The following is a 7,759-nucleotide window of genomic DNA, read 5'->3' as shown; positions in this document are numbered from 1 at the left end:
TACAGTAGCTAGGATAGCGCCTACTGACAGCTATCCCATAATACTCTCTCTCCTCCTCTCATTCTAACTGCAAGGGAGGCCATTACCTGTAACCGTTTAACCTGCTTGACCCCCCCCATGTGCATTAGGGGAAAGGGAGCATGGCCCTTGAGCAAGGCGCAAGTGGGGGGGCTTTGTAAACAAAGCATCATCAAAACAACAACATGAACAACAACAACAACAACACTAATTACCCATAACACACTGAGCAAGTTGCAGCAGCAGCCAGGAGGAGTTAATTTACACTTAATCATGAGTGTAACAGTGCAGAGGCGATGGAGTCACGGGGACGGAGACGAACTCCCCGGCTTCACGTCTACTGCAGAGCCGTGCTCGGATCAGAGACGTCGCTCTCCCTCCTCCCGCTATCTCTCTCTCTCTCTCTATCTCTCTCTCCTTCTTTTTCCATCTCCGCTCTTATCTCCCTCTCTCCCCCTCAACCCACCTCCGTCTCATCTATCTCTCACTTTCTCTTCCTGCCTCTATCTATCTTGGTCACCAGAAATCATCTTCCTCTCTCTCTCTCTCTCTCTCTCTCTCTCTCTCTCTCTCTCTCTCTCTCTCTCTCTCTCCTACCGCTCCTGGGCATCGGGGGTGTTTATTTAGCACAACACTTCTGCTCTTCAGCCTGATGGGGAAACTGCAAACTGGAAAGGCATCACCTGTTCTTGGTGGAACCCACCACCACCCAAAGCACCACCCCCTCCACCCTGGTTCGGTTACCTCCAACAGAGGCTGGCGCTCTCTGTCCTAATCTCAGTTCTGTTCTTCCAACTCTCCTCTGCATTGGCCAGTTCCTACACGCCCGGTTCAGCACCCGACAGCCTCCGTAATTAAGTGAACGTAATGAGTTGAAGTCCCTGGGCTACATTAGGGGAAGCCGCTGTGATGAGCAGATGTAGAGATGACAGCTGATCCACAGACACAACACAGACCTGCTCAGAACGTCGGGGTTGGTTTCAGATTTGGATTTGAGTTTATTTACTGGCACGGCCACGCATGAGAGCAAAATCCAATCTGATACGTTTATGTCCGTTTTTACAGCAGTGGTGTTTGTAGCCATGGCGATTATAGTCATATTTTCTCATTTTTTCCCAGACCAGTGGCGTGTGTGCATTAAATCAAACACCATGACCATCCAGTCACAGTAGGTAAACATTTCGGCTAATGAAAAGAAACCAGATAAGAAATGTATAGTGGAGATAATGGCCAAGATCAGTGAATCAAACATGATCATTGTTTAATGTGTGTGCATCAGCTGATCCTGAACCAATCACAGACAGGATTATTGCACTGTGTGATTCATTGGCCAATGGCTGACGTCAGCTTGACCACAAACACTTTGTCTGGCTTACTCAAACTAGAGTAATATTTTATAATCATTTACTATCACTTTATAATAAATGAAACTGTTAAGACCAGTAACCTTCCAGAAAAGAGAAGTTGTAAGAAACTTATGAAAAGACACGAGGCATAAAAAAAGTAGAGATAGAGAGAATTGAAAGAATAACACACTCACATTCAGTTAGGGTGTCTGTTCCACAACAAAACTGTAGACGCACACGGAGTTTAGTCTGCTGTTTAGTCTGTCGTCAGAGAGTGTGGTAGTGGCCTGGAAGAGTGTCTGAAAGAGTGTCACGGGCCCTCAGCACTGTCAGATGATGATAGTGGCTTTCAGAGCACGTCTAGGAGTGGCAGTGTCCTATCACACCCCCCCCCCCCCCCCCCCACTCATTTGCTGAGAGAGTTCCTCCAGCGGTGAGAACAAATCGCTATTGGTGGATCTGGCATGCTCCCTCCCCGTTTTGGGCTGTTAATAGGCTGACAAGTCACAGGCCGCCGTTCGCACTTATCAGTCACAAACACACCGTTTGTTCACACAGCCACAGCAAACTCTTCCTCCCTGCCCTTTAGGCAGTTCTCTCTCTCTTTAATCACTTCCTCTTTCTGTTTCGGGCTCACACCCTCACCCCAGCACCCTCCTCTGTCCATCTGTCTGTCTGTCTGTCTGTCTGACTATTCGTCTGCCTGTCTGGGTGTCTCTCCTTCATGTTTTTTCTCTCTCTATCTCTTCCTGCTGTAATCTCTATCTCCCCTCCCTCTCTCTCTCCCTCTCACTCTCGCTCTCTCTCTCTCTCTCCCTATGTCTCCTCTTCTATCAAACCTCTCTCGTCTCTCTGCAGCTACAAAGCTTGATGTGTTTGTCCAGGGTGTTATGGTCCCTGTCTGTGTAGCTCAATATTTTGTTTGGAGTTTTGGGGTGGGGTGTTTGGACCAAGAGGATTGGCCCACCGTAAGGGGATAAGCAAGATATAAGCAGATATATATACAATATATATCTCACATGCCAGTGATGAGCATGTGGCTCCGGCAGACTAATCTATAGCAGCATAACTAAGGGGAGGGGTTCAGAGGTGACCACAGTCATGAGGATCACTGAGACATTGCTTTACACCCAAGTCATTGTCACAACTAGAGTGATACCATGACATGGCTGGATGACAGCATCAATATCTCAGATTATCAGAAGTCTCAATGACTGGGGGCTCCTGAGCTCCACACCTTCACATGTAGAATATTAGCTGAAGGCTTGATTAAATAGGTGAGTCTTAAGTCTAGATTTAAAGATTGGAACTGTGTCAGAATCTCGGATTGGAGCTGGAAGGCTATTCCATAACAGAAAGAGAGCTTGAGAGAGTGTGAGAAAGCGGTTTCATTCTTTCTGTGCACAGACGGTGGATAGTGGGAGCCAAGCGCACGTACTCCCAAGAACCCAAGAAAAGACTGTCTAAGAAAAGATGTCTGGCATGGCGGAGATCTGGTTGTTGGTCAGAGAGCGAGCTTGGAGCTAAATTGATGTGAAATTTTCAATTCTGCTTAACGCATAATGCTGTGGCTTTTGATAGTCGCTAATGTCTGACGTACCTTTAAAGTCACTTGCACACGTGCTGAATGATTGCCATGCTTAAATGAGCGTGGAAGTGGATGCATTCTCACGTGTCACCTGTGCACATGACCTCTGACCTCCTGCTGGTGTTGAAACAGGATCCAATTAAGTGTAAGATTCATTTTAAACAACCAACAATGAGCTCTCTCTCTCTCTCTCTCTCTCTCTCTCTCTCTCGTTCTTTTTCTCTAGCTCATGAAATAAGGCAGACAGTAAGATTCTTCATCCTTTAATTGCCTGTTTAGATTCTTCTAGCCAATAGCTAAGCAAAACTCTTCCAGTGCAAATAAACTTTCACTTGCCTGCTAGCTACAAGAGAGGCTCAAAGATTTAAGAAATATCTTATTATTTTATTTCCTTATTCATTGTAGTTAAAAACACTTCACATGAATAATACCATGGAAGTGCAAGCTTGCCCTTCACCGCAGCACTGAAACGTCAAAGCACAATCACTGTCAAACTTAAACCCCCAAATCAGCTTACGTTTTACAAGAGCTGCAAATAACAGTCGGTTTTCCTGGCTAGATCTATTTTTTTTTTCTCCTCAAAATGTAAATTGAATATTTTGTCTCCAACATTAACATTTGCCATTCTGAGATTAAAACGTGCAACAATGAAATGTAAAACAACAGTAATTGATAAATTAGATTGACATGAGTCATACATAGTCCAAAAAAAAAATGTACAAAAGTTCTCAATGCCAGAAAGTGGTAAACAGTCCAATGACATTTGTTTTAATCGTTCATGCAAATACAGATGCAGCCCCGTGTTTCTTAACTGGAGACACACAAAGAGAGAAACTGTGAGAGAAAACTAACTTCTGAAGGAGTAAAGGACTAAACAGTTAATACAGCTGAACTGGGCCCAGTGGCCAGGACCGGGTCTGTCCACACCATTAACAAGCATTTCCCAATATAATCTAGATCCACTTATTACACTCATCCCCAGTGTGACAAGATCCAATACAGTTTTACTCTCTGCATTAAAACAACACACAAACACATACATCATATGGTCTACGTCCTACTGTAAACAACATTTCAATCATCTACTACTATCTGTATAATATATGCTGTCAAAAATGGGAAGGGATTCTTTAACAAGGGCAACATATCGTCTGTGTTGTTGGAAGAGGAGGAGACTTTGCTTAACTGCTGTTTTCATTTCTGCAGTTGTCAGCATCACTACTGTCTAGAGGATATTTTGGGTATGAGGGAGAAGTCCATGCTCAGCAGACATACTTCAGTTTGTGTAATCATATATGGATAAAGAAAGCTTGTGTCATTTACACTTAGATGCGGACGAGATCCGTGTCTGACCACCTTCGGATACGAGTTTGACTGATCTGCTTGTAACCCGATCACAGTGAGTCCTGGTTGACTAAGCGTGCTTTGTGATTCTTCCTATTCTCCCAGAATCGAAGCAGGGATCAATAGGTATTTGTTTTATTATGATTTTTAAAATTCTGTTTTATATGATACTTTTAGATTTTTCTGAATGTGTCTGTAACTCTTCTGTGTTGTGGGTCAGGAGGTCAGAACTCTCCGTCATCTCCTCCTCCTGTCTCTCTCTCTCTATCTACCCCTCCCTCATCTCCTCCTGTCTCTCTCACTATCTACCCCTCCCTCATCTGCTCCTCCTGTCTCTCTCATTATCTACCCCTCCCTCATCTCCTCCTGTCTCTCTCACTATCTACCCCTCCCTCATCTCCTCCTCCTGTCTCTCTCTCACTATCTACCCCTCCCTCATCTCCTCCTCCTGTCTCTCTCACTATCTACCCCTCCCTCATCTCCTCCTGTCTCTCTCTCACTATCTACCCCTCCCTCATCTCCTCCTGTCTCTCTCTCACTATCTACCCCTCCCTCATCTCCTCCTCCTGTCTCTCTCTCACTATCTACCCCTCCCTCATCTCCTCCTGTCTCTCTCTCACTATCTACCCCTCCCTCATCTCCTCCTCCTGTCTCTCTCTCACTATCTACCCCTCCCTCATCTCCTCCTCCTGTCTCTCTCTCACTATCTACCCCTCCCTCATCTCCTCCTGTCTCTCTCACTATCTACCCCTCCCTCATCTCCTCCTGTCTCTCTCACTATCTACCCCTCCCTCATCTCCTCCTCCTGTCTCTCTCTCACTATCTACCCCTCCCTCATCTCCTCCTGTCTCTCTCACTATCTACCCCTGTAGGTACCATGCTAAACCAGCAGGTGGCAGTACCACTGGCAACACATTGAACAAGCTTGCTTTGACGGAAGTAAGGGTGTGTCTACAGTTCAGGTGTTTAAATACCCTGAACAGCCATTCATCTCTCTCTCTCTGGTTTGACCGACACATAGGTTAGACCTATTAAAGAGAGGCTCCGTAATATCTCCCTCTCTCTCTGGTTTGACCGACACATAGGTTAGACCTATTAAAGAGAGGCTCCGTAATATCTCCTTCTCTCTCTGGTTTGACCGACACATAGGTTAGACCTATTAAAGAGAGGCTCCGTAATATCTCCTTCTCTCTCTGGTTTGACCGACACATAGGTTAGACCTATTAAAGAGAGGCTCCGTAATATCTCCCTCTCTCTCTGGTTTGACCGACACATAGGTTAGACCTATTAAAGAGAGGCTCCGTAATATCTCCTTCTCTCTCTGGTTTGACCGACACATAGGTTAGACCTATTAAAGAGAGGCTCCGTAATATCTCCTTCTCTCTCTGGTTTGACCGACACATAGGTTAGACCTATTAAAGAGAGGCTCCGCCACTCCTCTCTCTCCGGTTTTTCTTTGAGAACACGCGAACTTTGCAACGACTAACGGCAAACAGCTGAAAGTCGTATTACTTAATTAACGAGCCCGAGTTATGGTGCAATCTAACCAGCAACCGATCAACGTTACCGCGACAACAGATTCACCGAACGACTTCAATCAAGCTTGCTAACGCGGCCACACGGACTGAAACAAAGGCGATCAACTCCCTGTTGTTAAACCGTGAACGAGACTCGCGTTCCTGGACGATTCCCCAGCACACCTGGACGACGTCGTTTAATCAACGAGGAGCCTGCGGTGGAAATTCCCTCCTAATTCCAGGAGAATTCAGGGAGGACGACACTACCCCAAATCCTCAACACGTGAGACTCTTAACGCTGGGCATAGTTTATAAAAGGGCAAAGTTATTTGAACTGTAGAGTTAACCAAGCTTTCTGTTAATACATTCTGAATGTGTTTAACTTTATTTTCATAATCTTCATCAAGATTTGTACATACAAAGTTCTCTTTGCTGTGCATGCCACCATCTTTTATTTATCTGATTAATGGACAACTTGTAGTCTTCCCCATTCTCAGACACATCACATTAATTTTTAGTTATTAAGCCAGCTCCATTACTCTTTGTTCTGACCACGTTGGAATAAACCAGCTGAGCTAATTAACACAGTCGCGCTGCTCTACTGTTTAAAGTCGGCGCCATTTTAGTTGCTTTGTTCTCTATAGGAGAACTGAAACTACAACTCCCGCCTCCTCACACGCGCACAAGCGCGTGCACACATTACTCTCCTCCCCTTTTTACACACACACACACACACACACACACACACACACACACACACACACTAGATACCCAGTCTTCACTGTAAATGTACTGATCCTTGTTGATGCCGTTTGTTTTAGAATAGTTAGTTTTAAATAAATGTATCATTTATTTTCACCAAATTGTCTGTGTTGATGTCATTCAAAAGTGGTTGTTGCCAAAACCTCCAAAGAATTCATAGTTAAATCCTTCAGATACCAAACCATTAATTACCCTTAGTTAATAACTAAATGTTATGGTTCTGGTATAATTAGAATATGAGACTGATTCTAAATTAATGAGACTGATTAATAATTAAGGTAAAACAAATTATATCTACTTTAAAGGATTAGTAGGTGAAACCCCTACATAATTGGTGCCCCGTGTGAGGGATAGTTGCTTGGCTTCAGTTGTAACCGCGACAACGACTGCGCAGTAACAACCGCATAGTTAAAAAGATATACACCCATCCCGCCACTAGGTGGCGCCAAAATCTAAAAACAAAGGTTTTGTTTCATATACACTCATCCATACCGGATAACACTAGATGTAATTTCAACACATAAATACATCACATTTTCTCTAAGAATAACAACTAACCATACTTCTCTAATTTGATCAGTGCTAATTAATGAGCAACCACCTTTTACTGTCGAATCTTATTAATTAGGACTTTTGTTGATCACATCTGGGGTGTTGTTATTCAGTAACCATTGACTGGTAATGAATTAACTAAGTTATATTGATAAGCATTGATGTTTTGATATACTGATGTTGATTGAATTCAGAGTAGCCTTTTCACCTAACTGAAAGTTCGGTTGCTTGCTCCTGTTGAATAGAATTTAATGCTGGTACACATCACTGGAGGTAGCTAGCGTGTGTGCTAACTGTAGTCCACCCTTGCCGCAACTAGAATAGATCCCTTAGCCGCTCCAGTACATTGGGTTTGCAGAAGTTGCTGCTCCTCGCTTGTTGTCCTATTTGATATAGTCAAGGCTTGGTGCTAGCTTTATATTCCCTTTTAACACACTGCTTATGGTTCCTATTTGAGACATTCAAGGCTTGGTGCTAACGTCCTACACCGTTTGAGTACATTGCTGGTCCCCATCTGATAGATTCAAGGTTTGCTGCTAGCTTCAGATTCCTTTTGAGTACATGCTTGTTGTCGTTTGACCTAGTCAAGGCTTAGTGCTGGTCCTATACACGTTGAGTACAGTGCATAGCCT

The 7,759-nt window shown here is 44.1% G+C and overlaps 1 protein-coding gene and 1 long non-coding RNA gene across 4 annotated transcripts in view; one reads left to right on the top strand and one right to left on the bottom strand.

The window, feature by feature from the left end:
* LOC143519880 (uncharacterized) overlaps positions 1-1,713 on the bottom strand; it is a 23,835-nt gene extending 22,122 nt beyond the window's left edge. For all 3 annotated transcript variants that reach the window (XM_077013540.1, XM_077013556.1, XM_077013532.1), the window contains exon 1: positions 1,559-1,713. The gene's annotated coding sequence lies outside the window, so the exon portion shown is untranslated. The remainder of the gene's footprint in view (positions 1-1,558) is intronic.
* A 2,493-nt stretch (positions 1,714-4,206) lies between these two features.
* On the top strand, positions 4,207-6,396 carry LOC143519781 (uncharacterized). The gene is made up of 2 exons (XR_013132553.1): positions 4,207-4,422; positions 5,169-6,396. It is a non-coding gene; the product is annotated as an uncharacterized LOC143519781 (long non-coding RNA).
* The last annotated feature ends 1,363 nt before the right edge of the window (positions 6,397-7,759 follow it).

This window comes from Brachyhypopomus gauderio, chromosome 1 (genome assembly GCF_052324685.1).
Source record: "Brachyhypopomus gauderio isolate BG-103 chromosome 1, BGAUD_0.2, whole genome shotgun sequence".
NCBI classification, from domain to species: domain Eukaryota; kingdom Metazoa; phylum Chordata; class Actinopteri; order Gymnotiformes; family Hypopomidae; genus Brachyhypopomus; species Brachyhypopomus gauderio.
The sequence above is the reverse complement of the archived record's forward strand: the minus strand, read 5'-3'. Positions and strand labels throughout refer to the sequence as shown.